Below are 12,439 nucleotides of genomic sequence, written 5' to 3' on the forward strand. Positions count from 1 at the left end.
TTGCTTTAAACCATATAAAGCCTTTTTCAACCTGCACACTTTGTTTTCTTGCCCTCTTTGAACAAAACCACGAGGCTACGATACATACACCTCCTCATGCAAATCTCCATTCAAGAACGCAGTCTTTATGTCCAGCTGATGTACATTCCAACCATTATGAGCTGCCAATGCATACATAGATGACAACAAACACAACCCCTCTATTACTATATCTCACATACAACGAGAAATCTGCATTGGCTACATGAAAGCCAATAGTGACAAGATATTCAAAAATCTTGTCAGACCATGCTCTTGGTGCTTGTTTTAAGCCATAGGCTTTCTTCAACTTGCACACATGCTCGGGGTGACTCACATCCTCATAACCAGGTGGCTGCAACATATACACCTCTTCCTGCAAGTCCCCATGCAAGAATGCATTCTTTACATCCATCTGATGTAAAGAATGCATTCTTTACATCCATCTGATGTAAAGAACATTGCTTTGACACAGCCACTGCTATCACAACTCTCACTGTTGCCATCTTGGCAACTGGGCTGAAAGTTTTCTCATAATCAATGCCATATGTCTGCGCATATCCTTTGGCTACCAATCTAGCCTTGTACCTACTTATGCTTCCATCACTGTTATGTTTTACTTTGTACACCCACTTGCATCCAATGGCTTTCTTGCCTTCAAGCAATTGCACTAAATCCCAAGTCTCATTTCCATATAGTGCATCCATCTCCTCATCCATAGCTTTCTCCCAACACACATTTCCAACAGCCTCATCAATGCATGTGGGGTCTACAACCTGTACAACTTTCGCCATGTATGCATAGTGATGTGCCACATAACCATCATAGGTAAACCTTTGCACAGGATTCTTCACTCTCCCAGATCTTCACAGCTTTGCATTCATGGCTTCCATAGCCTTCTTTACACCAGGTGTTCTCATAGCTGGTATCCCAAGATCCTCATCAAGGCTCATCTCTGAGCCACTAGACTCTCATCAACATGAGAATGCCCTACAGAAATGTCAGGTATACTAAGGGGCTCAATCACTTTCTCTTTGCCTTTATGTGATGTACTAATCACATTTGCAGGACTGGTATTATGACGCAGCCTGCCACTCCATGGTCTATCAACTGAACCACTAGATGAGGACTCTCCTGGTCCACTCAAAGACTGTGATTGCTGACTTGCATTCTGTGCAACCACATTTCAACTTACATCAGTCCCAATAGCTTCTTTTTCAACAGCATACCAGCTACTACTGATTTTTCAGTAACATACCAGCTGCTCATCTCATCAAAAACAACATCCCTGCTTACCCTCAACTCATGTGTAGCAGGGTTATAACACCTGTATCCCTTTTGCTCAAGGGAATACCCAATAAACACACATTTTTCAGCTTTTGGATCCAGCTTAATTCTCAGCTCATCTGGCACATGCACATATGCAATGCATCCAAAGACTTTCAGATGAGACAAATCAGGTTTTCTGCCACAGTAAACCTCTCCTCTGGAGTTACATCATGTATGGCTGCAGTTAGAGTCCTGTTCATGATGTAAATTGCTGTAGAAATAGCCTCAGTCCAATAGTTATGTGGCATGTTCTTCTCTCCCATCAATGCTCATACAATCTAAACAATGTGCCTGTTTTATTGCTCACAGCAACTCCATTTTGCTGCGGAGTGTATCTACATATAAACTGTCTCCGAATACCATTCTTCTTCAAAAATTCACATAACTCATTGGAGAAGTACTCTCCCCCTCCATCTGACCTTAGGCACTTTACATATTTCCCTGTTTGCTTTTCAACCATAACTCTGAAATTCTGAAAATGAGTGAACATCTCACCCTTTTTCTTCATGAGTATACCCACACTTTCCTTGTGTGGTCATCAATAAATGTCACATAATACCTGTAGCCTCTCCCATAGACATGGTCTTCGTAGGACCCCATACATCTGAATGCACAACATCTAGTGCATTTCTACTCACATTTCTGTCACGTGGAAATACATGCTTTGTTTGCTTTCCAAATTGGCATGCTTCACATATTTTCTGCATACCTTCAACTTTAAACCTTGTCACAATTCCTTTAGTATGCATAGACTTCATTCTCTTCACATTCATATTTCCAATTCTTTTATGCCAAATGTCTATGTCTACAACAATTCTTGAACCATTTGCAAACATCGCAGCACTCACTTCAGGCATGTTTACATTCAATGTAAACATTCTGTCCACTCTGTTGCCTTTTGCAACTAACCTACGCAGCACTCACTTCAGGAATGTTTACATTCAATGTAAACATTATGCCCACTCTATTGCCTTTTGCAACCAACCTACACTTGTCTTTACAGTCTTCAACATAACAACCATCAGGGTTAAACCAAACTTGCAAACCTTGCTCAATCATCTAGCCAACTGAAACCAGATTCTTTGTTATGTTCGGAACATGAAGTATATCTACAAGGTACTTCACTTTGCCATCCTGCATAGACAATGGCACATCTCCAACATGGGCAATTGGATGAGCAGTGTCATCCCCTATTTCCATAAAACCTAGTCTTTCAAGGTTTTTCATCTCCTTGAACCACTCCCCACATGACTTATGTGGTTCGAAGCACCTGAATCAACATACCATATATCATCTTTATGTGCTGCTTCAACATTTTCAGACATGGCATTTACGACATGCTGCATAACAAACAACCTTTCATTATCCTCATTGTTTCTACTCAAGGATGCATAGTTGTTTTGCTGCAATTTTCCATTTTGCATGTCAGCCTGCTTCTTATAACAATCTGCCTGCACATGTCCAGGCTTACCGCGCAATAAAAGAATCCACGTGTATCGTTATCTTGCCTTTGCCAATTTCCACGACCTCTTTGACTCCCCCTGCCTCTGAATTGGCCTCTTCCACCTGCGTGTTGTTGTTGTTGTGAATTCTGGGACTATTGTTGCTGCTGCTGGCCATAATTCTGATTACCTGTTTGGCCACGTCCATGGCCTCCTCTAACTTGTCCTCTTCCTGAACTTGTGTAGAAGGCCTATTGCTCTGAACTGTTTTTGTTTTGTAAAGGCTGTTGGTCTTCACCTAAGCTCTTCTCTTCTATAATCAACATAGACACCAAATCTGTGAAATTGGGAATGTTTTTCCGAGTCTGAATAGACGTCCTAAATGCCTTGTATTGTGGCCCGAGACCACATAGAGAGACTTCCACTTTATCATCTCATCTACTAAAACGCCAATAGATGCAAGGGATTCCACAATACCCTTGATCTTCAATGCATAGTCATTTACAGATATACTCTTTTTCTCCATAGTATGAAATTCATTCTTCAACTGTATCTTTCGTGCCTTGGTATTCATTTCATAGAGTTTTACCAAGGTGTGCCACGCCTCCTTGGGGGACTTGGCATCATGTATGTGCCCAATCATGGTGTCCTGTATACTGATAGAGAGCCAATACATAACTTTTCTAGCTCCTTGGTTCCAATCCTTGAACTCTTTCACATCTGCAGCAGTCGGATTGATCTCCGGTATCTCCGGTGCCTCTTCATGCTCACCTTCTATATAGTCCCAGTAACCCTTTCCCATCAGGAAATTTGTCAACCTGAACCTCCAAGCATGGAAGTTGTTCTTATCAAGCTTCTCAGCAACTATCTGGTTTATGCCATCATTTGAAATCTTGCCAAACACACAAATTTACCAGAAACAGCACTCTAGTTTGTCCTGCTGTCTGCACAAATTGCTGTATCTTCTGCAGCGGTATTGTACTACACTCAAATGTCACAACCAATGACCTCAATTTGCATACATACACCCAATGGCAACTGTTGACCTCCTTTCAGCACACACAATGTCTGCACAACCAATCTGTCTTCCTACAGTTCTTAAAACAGAGTTCTGCAGAGAATCGATGACTTACTCCCTGCAGTGCTCGAAATCGCCTGCTTTCCAAAAAACGGAGGTCCTAACGCGCCTGAAACACGTTTTTGGCCCGAAAAATTGGTCCAAGAGGATAGTATAGTTGCCCTCCTATAGCTTTACTCCCACGAAGAAAGCTCCTCAATCAGAGATCATTTGCCGGTGCCTCCCGTAGAGCTCCCGACAAGGGTGTAGTCTCGCCAACACAAATAGGGAAGAGTAGATGAAGCTCTTACCCTCGTACCACTTCCTGTGCTTCTCTTGCTTGCAACTTAGCCCTTAGCATGATCAACCAGGCTCTAATACCATGAAAAGATGCAGGGGAGAAGAGGGCTTGAGCTCTTGCAAGCACTCACACACTCACAAAACCCTAAAAGAGAACACACAAGGTGAGAGGCTGAAAATCTTCTTCTTCCACTCAACACACCATATACAAAGATAAGAGTACACACTATAAAAAGGTACTCAACCAAATACATACTAGGGTTCTCTATAGTGTGAACCCAACTAAATGAGCTGGCGCTATAACTATGCCAGTCTCTAGAATGGCTGTCACACAGCCTGTCATCCCACTGGCCGCATATCACCCATGATCTCACCAACCATGCCAGTGGTGTAAGTGTGGGGCCTATCCCCCCCTAGGCGGGTCATCAGTGTCCACCGCCTCACTAGATGAGCTCGATATCTCAACAAGGGTGAAATGCACTAGAAAAATTTAATTTAGTAGCAAAGTTATCAAACAATGTCCTCCAAAAATGACTGGTAAACTTGGCACCTCGATCTGACACTATGGTCCTAGAAATCCCGCCAATCGGGTACCAATGCCGAATGAACAACTGGGCAACATCTTCAGCAGTCACATTGGCCCTGCATGGAATAAGCATAACAAATTTGCTAAATCTATCAACTATAGTTAAGAACTAAGTATTACACTTATCCGGACTGGGAGGCAGATTCGTGACAAAATCCATCGAAATATCTTAGAAAGGTCCCTCAAGAATTGGCAAGGGCTGTAACAACCCTATCTTCTTCCCACAAGGAGCTTCCACCTTTTGACAAATATCACAGTGTTGTACATATGAAAACACAAGGGCTGTAACAACCCTATCTTCTTCCCACAAGGGCTGTAACAACCCTATCTTCTTCCCACAAGGAGCTTCCACCTTTTGACAAATATCACAGTGTTGTACATATGAAAACACATCTCGCCTCATCTTTGGCCAATAATATTGTCGTTCTAACTTCTCCAAAGTTGAATTCATGCCCCTATGACCACGAGTAATGGTGTCATGGGTGTCATGGAGAAGAGCTTCTTGAGCGACTTCATGACACACAGTCAGCCTTTGTAGAAAAGCCAACCATCGCGTATCAAAAAGTGGCATGGTCTTGTGGCATCCAATGCCTGTTCCCACTGTGTACCGAATTCCTTGGAATCCACGTACGTGTGCTTCATGTCATCTAGTTCCGTATCAACAAGGTCGAGTCTAGTGGTCTAAATCAAAGTTACTTGTCCCTTCCTGCTCAAGCATCAGCCCCACTGGATTGGCCTTTCCTAGAAGGTACTCAATCATACCACCAAATTGCTGGGATATCTGGCTCCAGCGGTGCTGTCGGTAACTTCACTGTGCACTTGGCATTGTCTGAATCCAACGTAATGTCCGATGGTCAGTGCGAACCTCAAAGTCAAGGCCATATGTTTCAAGGCTTGTATTACTACGTGGAGTTTCCGATCGTAGACCGAGTAATTCTTTACTATGGGCAGTAACTTATGAGACATGTAAGCTACTGTGGATGAGCATTATGTTGTATAGTGGTACCCACTCTTCAATTAAAATGGAAGCACTAGGATTCAAAGAACTAGGGACAACCACTAGGATCTGTGTGGGAGCTGGGCTCACCACCACGAAAGCTATGGAGGTTGAGGCGGCAGTCTTTGGAGCGGTACTCTTCTTAGGACATTTCTGAGAAGTGTGTTCTTTTGTATGACAAAAGAAACACGTACCCTCCTTCTCGTATATTGAGCAATCTCCTCAGCACTCAATTTGCCACTTGTCTTGCCTGCCTCCGCTTTTTGCTCTAGAGTAAGCTTGGACACATTGGTCGAGTTCTTAGAGCCATAGGCTCCCGTGCTTTGTCTTGAGGAAGACCCTGTCTGGTTCTGGCATTTTTCCCCCTAGTAGCTGGTAACCCTGGGAGTAGCCGACTGGGAAGTCTTGGGCTTGCCACCATTGTGTTTCATTTCAGCACTCTGTGCAAGCGAGAGTGTGTCTTTGAAGGTGGTTGGCCAAAACATACGCACCTCCCACTGGATTTTCATGTCAAGGCCGTACAAAAATTGCCCTTTCTTGTCCGTATCAGATAAGCCTAATTGCAAACATAAGTTCGATATTCTGTTGGCAAATTGAAGGATGAGTTGCGCGTTCTGATGTGCTCCCCTAAACTTGTCTTCGAGTCACTCAAGGTAATGAGGCGGTTGCTCTTCCAACAACTTGGTACTCTGGTCTACGATTGCTTCCATCATCTTTTGGAACATCTCTTTAACACTCATGCCTGATGCCCTAACTAGGCTGCCTGGTACACTTTGGTCCCAAGGTTCTTGGTCTCTCTCGTCTCGTCGAAGCTCGCCATAGTAGGAAAACACACCTCCTTTTCGGAGCACAATCTTCCACTATGTGTGTGGGAGACTTTCGGAGGTTGAAAACCAACCGTCCTTCGAGGAACAGGAGTGACTCCGAAAGGGGTGGTCCACCGGAGTCTGAAAACCCAACCACATGAGCGAGAAAAAATTTCGGGTTTCTTGCTGAATCTTTACACTTGAAGTAGGCTCTGATACCACTGTAACATGCGGAAGCTTTGGGGGAGATCAGTAACTTCAATGCTCAGAAATTAGCACACTTGTCGTGATAAAAATAACGCACAAAACTGAATATAGATATGCAAAAAAAATAGAGAGAGAGAGGGGGAGAAGAGGACACAGTATTGGGTCCCGAATACCCTCTATAGGGCCCCCACCATGGATGGTGTATTTGCTTTTATTAGAATGATGCAAAACTGAAATAAAAGAGTGAACCTGAACCTTCTTTTGGCTGAGATAGATCTCTGTATTTGACCTTCAAACCTTCACCCTTGGCTGTCCTGGCCCTTGAGTAGTTGCAGCACCTTGTGAGTTATGAGATGATTGGATGGAATTTATGCTATGGGTATATATACCTCTTCAGGGTGCTGGTCGACTGGTATAAATCCAGGCGGGTGACTTAAAAAGCCTCATGATTGTATTAAATAATATTTAATGCTGATAAAAATCTATGCATCACTCCTATGGAGGGCTGGCCCGCTAAGTGCATGGCTTTTGCTACTGGGCAGCCTATATGGGCTGGCCAACAGCCTCTAAGGGCTAGATGCCCTGTCGGCTACCTATCTAGCGGCCCTAGGGCTGGTCTACAGCCCTTCCAGCCCCCAAACTAGAGTAAGTGGGCATAACATGGGGCCCTCCTGGCCCCTTGGTGTGGCTAAACCTCCCCATGCCCACTACATGAGCCTTAGGCTTGGCTTTGGGGTAGCCCTATGGGCTGGCCCCTATTCTACATGCAAACCTACAGGTTTGGCATCCAGTATCATGCCAAATACACAGAACCATTAACATCATTCTAGAGGGAGACTCACAGCACGGACTGGCATTGTTTCATGTGCAAGACAATGCACACGTGACCTTGGACACATGTGCAAGACAATGCACACCTGACCTCGGATGACTGGAGTGGAACCCTGGCTGACTCACCGGACTGGGCTCACATGGGACCAGTTTTCCACCCTAGGTCTTGCACCTTCTGTACAGATATGTCTACATGGCATCCAAGTGCGGGATGCACGTGACAGGCGGATGTCCCAATCCAAGATGTCCCGACCCCTTGAGAGGTCCAATCAAATCCTGGAGGAACCAATGATATAGCCCAAGTATTGAACCTCTATTACGCCAAAGATAGACTTTCTGGTGTTTAAGTAGACCCATTATCTTGCAAAAGTTGCAAGACTTTATCCACATCTTTCTCATGATACTCCGCAGTGGCTGTGAATATAAGTATATCATCAAGAAATATGAAAACACACTTACCAATGAGTACTGCGAAAATCTTGGACATCATTTTATTGAAGGTTGCTAGTGTGTTGGTAAGCCCAGATGAATTCATAGTGACGATGCTCTATCCTAAAAGCTTTTTTTGGAATGTTAGCTTCAAAAATGCGGACCTGATGGTAACCACTCTCTTGAGATCGATCTTAGTGAAAAAAATTTCACCATCTAAACGCTCCAAAATGTACTCAATCCTTGGCATAGGAGCCTTATTCTTGATGGTGAGTTTGTTTAATGCCCCTGTAATCTACACAAAGGTGTGCGAACTTGTTCTTCTTTTGAACAAATAGGATGGGTGCAAACTGGTGAGGAATATGACCGAATGAATCTGGCTCAGAGGAGCTTAGATAACTGCTTTTCTAGCTCGTCCTCTAAAGTCTTGGAAAGATGATAGGAAAGCATGCTAGGAGGTTCTTCTCAAGGGACCAAATCGATATGATGGTCCTCAGGACGAGAGGGGGGGAGGCTGGGTGGGAGATGCCTCTAAGCACAATGTTTGGTGTCGAGACAGGAGGTCGAGACAGGAGGTCTGCTAACTGTGGGACTGGAGATGAAGATGATATGGCCGCTAATCGATGAGGTAGAGGCTCTTTGAGCATGAACATAAATCAATGCTCCTTTCGCTTCCTTGCGGATAGCTCGTCGGTGGGCCTGGAGATGAGAAATCAAAGAGTTGCCGAGAATTCTCCTATCGCCATGAATCATGATTGACGGGCTTACTAAAATCTTTACATATAGTAAAAGTGTCATGTCCCCAATCAGAAATAAATTCGTATTGGCGAAACCACTGGATTCCTAAAATCGTGTCACACCCAAAAAGAGGTGATACGATGAAATCTCACTGGAATGAGGCCTTTTGAACTTGAAAGGAAAAATGTTGTGCCTTTTGAGAAATGTGTGTGCAGAGACTAGGTGTAAACTTCTCCACATGCAAATGATAGAGCAGTAATGTGTAGCTCATTTTGGTAGCCAACTAGGGAGAGATGCCATCCTTAGAACTACCCATGTCAAACAGACTACAAACTGGTGGCCCTCGACAGATCCATAAGCTCAAATCAAGATTTTCTGTGTAGCATCACTATCAGCCTCAAGCTTAGCATCAAATACCATGGATGGCATAGGATGCACAGAAGGTAAAAGCTGAACTGTGTTGGTGGTAGTAGGAGGTGGGGCTGGAGGAGCAAGAGATGCTGTGACAACTGTGGAAGAAGGTGGCTTGGAGGCTTGCTCCATTTGCCATTTTTGACGATCCTTCTTACCATGCTCAATGGTATGATAGAAAAGACATTGGTTTTTTGACTGGTATTTCCGTTGCTCCTCTAGAGAAAAATAGCTTCCAGTGAGGTTTTCTTAGGTTTGGATTCCTTATCACTCTTGCCCTCTAATCTAGAGCTAGAACTGCCATCCTTCTTACCGTCTTTAGAAGACGAATTACCTTTCCCCGACTGCGAAGCAGATTGTTGCTGGGGTTTGGTACTACACTGCGGTTGTTTGGGCTTGCTTCTGTTCATCTTCATTCCTTCATTTTGAGCGAGAATCAAAGCCCGGTCATATGTGCTGGGTTCAAAGTTACAAAGTGTGAACCGAATGTTAGGATCCAATCCACAAATGAATTGATCCATCTTGCCCTGCTCTGATAACCCTAGCTGCTGTGCTAAAGTGATAATCTTTCTGTGAAAAATTGAAGCACGGGTGACGTGTTCTATTTGAGTTCATAGAGCTCATCTGTGCCAAGTTGGTCAAATACTGGGGAGGGAGAAATCTGGTCTTTAGGTCATGGACAAAGGTATCCCAGCGAAAAGTTGTGACACCTGTGGTCTGCTAGTCTGTATGTAATAACTAGACCAATGCTGCCACCAAGTGACTGCCTCATGCATAAGGTGGGGAGCCACTACTTGGACTTTATCTTGAGGATTTGTTAGCTTCGCCAAAGAAAACATGCATTAAACTGATGAATAAATTGATTGATAGCTAAATGATCACACTTACCATCATACTTACTAAAATTTAGTTGAGTTCGGATGACAGTTGTTGATGTCACGGGAGTGTGGCTGGTGACACCTATGGGTGGGGAAATTGAACAGAGGGTGTGTTGAAATTGAACAGAGGGTGTGTTGAAATTGCAGATGCATGGTCTCCTGTTCAAGTAACATTCACTCTCAATCGAGCTCTCGTTGGTGCTTTTGAGCTACGAGGTCAGCCTTACGTTGGGCGTGCCTTGAGCTTCCTCATAGTCTCATATGTCTGCTTTTTCTTCTTTCTGCTTCAACTTTTTCTTTCTGCCGCCAGGCCTCATCCTCTTGTCTTTGTTGTTCCATCTGAAAGAAGAGGGAGATGAAGTTGGGGGTAGTTGGTGGAGTGGGTTTTGTTGCGGCTGCCTCCAAGAGTTGGAGACGCTCCATGAGAAGTTGGTATTGTGCTTGGAGTGGGTTTTGTTGCGGCTCCCTCCAAGAGTTGGAGACGCTCCATGTGAGAAGTTGGTTTTGTGCTTGGAGTAGAGATATGGTATCTGTTGTTGGTGGAAGAGCATGGTCTCCTTCAAGGGAGACGTCGTCTTGCTAATGTGTACTCTCCTCTCTGTAGACATTTACTGAAGTTGGTGGTCGTGCGGAGTGAAGTATGACCATCCAAGGATACTCTCACGCGAGGAAGCGGTGTGTGTGAACAAGCTGAATCTAATACCAATGTAACATGCAATGAAAATATTCGTAGATGTAGAATCCTATCACACAAAGTCTCACACTGCCTTCTTTATCCCGAGTTTCGTGAGTCTTTAGCAATCTACTTTATCACTTCACAGTTTAAGAGATGAGAGAGAGAGATGGAGATCTATACACCTTATTTGGTCCCAAATTACCCACTAAAGGGCCCCCTCCTATTGCTAGAAGTATTTGCTTTATCACTTTAAAGAGAATGATTGACTTGGGACTGTGGATAAGCCAAACACAAGACCTTTGGAAGACCAAGAGCCATGTTGAATTCTACACGGCTGTAGATGCACCTATGATGTTCAATCTCAAGGCTAGTGCACTCGAATATGCTGCATTTACCTTCACCTGGGAGGATGGAGCAAGCGATGATGAATGCGTATGCTGAAATCTACTGTAGGCTGAGTAACACAAGGGCTGAAGCGCTTCTTCCTTGGGCTGATTTTGTTGATGATTCGTTTTATGTTGATGTATGCTTCTATACTCCAAGCAATGATGCCAAGGGGCTGAATACTGAATCGTTTATGCTTGAATGCTAAGATGGAAGATGAGATGCAAAATGATGCTATTTAGATGGATATGAGGTGCTGGTCGGCTAGCTACAACGTTATATGCTACACGACTTGCTAATGTGATAAATGCTAAATTATTGATGAATAATAATGCTGAATAAATGCCAATAAATATGCTAATAATGCCGAATAATGTTCTAAGGCTTTTGAAATGGTTTACATACACATGGGGATGAATGCTATGCAAATGCAGACCGTGATCTGATGCAAACCGTAAGGCTTCTACTGACTCTACATGCATGAATGATTCTCTTCAAGTGAGTTAAGGGACTTGAGTGATTGACTAACACTCTAAGGTTGAGGAATGACCTACGTAGCTCGTGCTTGACATATCATGGAATGAGGATTACAATAGGCCCACGGCATACGGCATTTTCATATCCTAAAGGGTCCTACTGCTGTACAATGATGCACTCATGATGAGCCATCTTCTCACCATGCACTACAGTGCAGAGTGCATGCGACATGTAGAAGACTTCGTGGTGAAGGCATCTATGATGACAAATAAGTAGTTGGCTGTAACATGCACCACCTGTCCTAGGGTGCCACATGGACTTTTTCACATCTTCTAGGGCAGAGTTGATACTTTTTCTGATGGGTGAAGAGCATATTGTGAGCCCTGGTTTAAGGGATAAGTCACTTCGCCATCTAGTTTTAGGGTCAGTGTCAAGTCTTTGTAACCCTCTTTGCGAGGTGTCATGGTTGTAAACACCCACTTGGACACTTATTAGACCTATCATCAGGTTTCTGGGAAGGCCAGATCAAGAATTGAGTCCTTATTCCAGTCCCGGCATATGTGTCAAGTCATTGCAAGAGAACCATGCATTTGTACGGTTTGCAAGTGCATGGGCACCCTAGGGTGTGGACCTGATTTGGGATAGTGGACCAATTAAAGTTTGTAGTAAAGGTGGCCAACTTTGGCACTCCTTCTGTGGACAGTCAACCCTAGCCAACTTGGGAGCCTATATAAAGGCAGCCCCAGCCCATAAGAGCTGGATGATCTAACACTCATGTGAGTAGAGCTCCCAGCCCAAGCATGATGAGGCATACGGGAGCTCAAGCAATTGCTTAAGGAGAGGCAGGGGACCATCATCGTCAAGGAAGCCATA

The sequence above is a fragment of the Cibotium barometz genome, chromosome 38 (assembly GCF_041138505.1).
Source record: "Cibotium barometz isolate CiBa-2024 chromosome 38, ASM4113850v1, whole genome shotgun sequence".
Classification (NCBI taxonomy): Eukaryota; Viridiplantae; Streptophyta; class Polypodiopsida; order Cyatheales; family Cibotiaceae; genus Cibotium; species Cibotium barometz.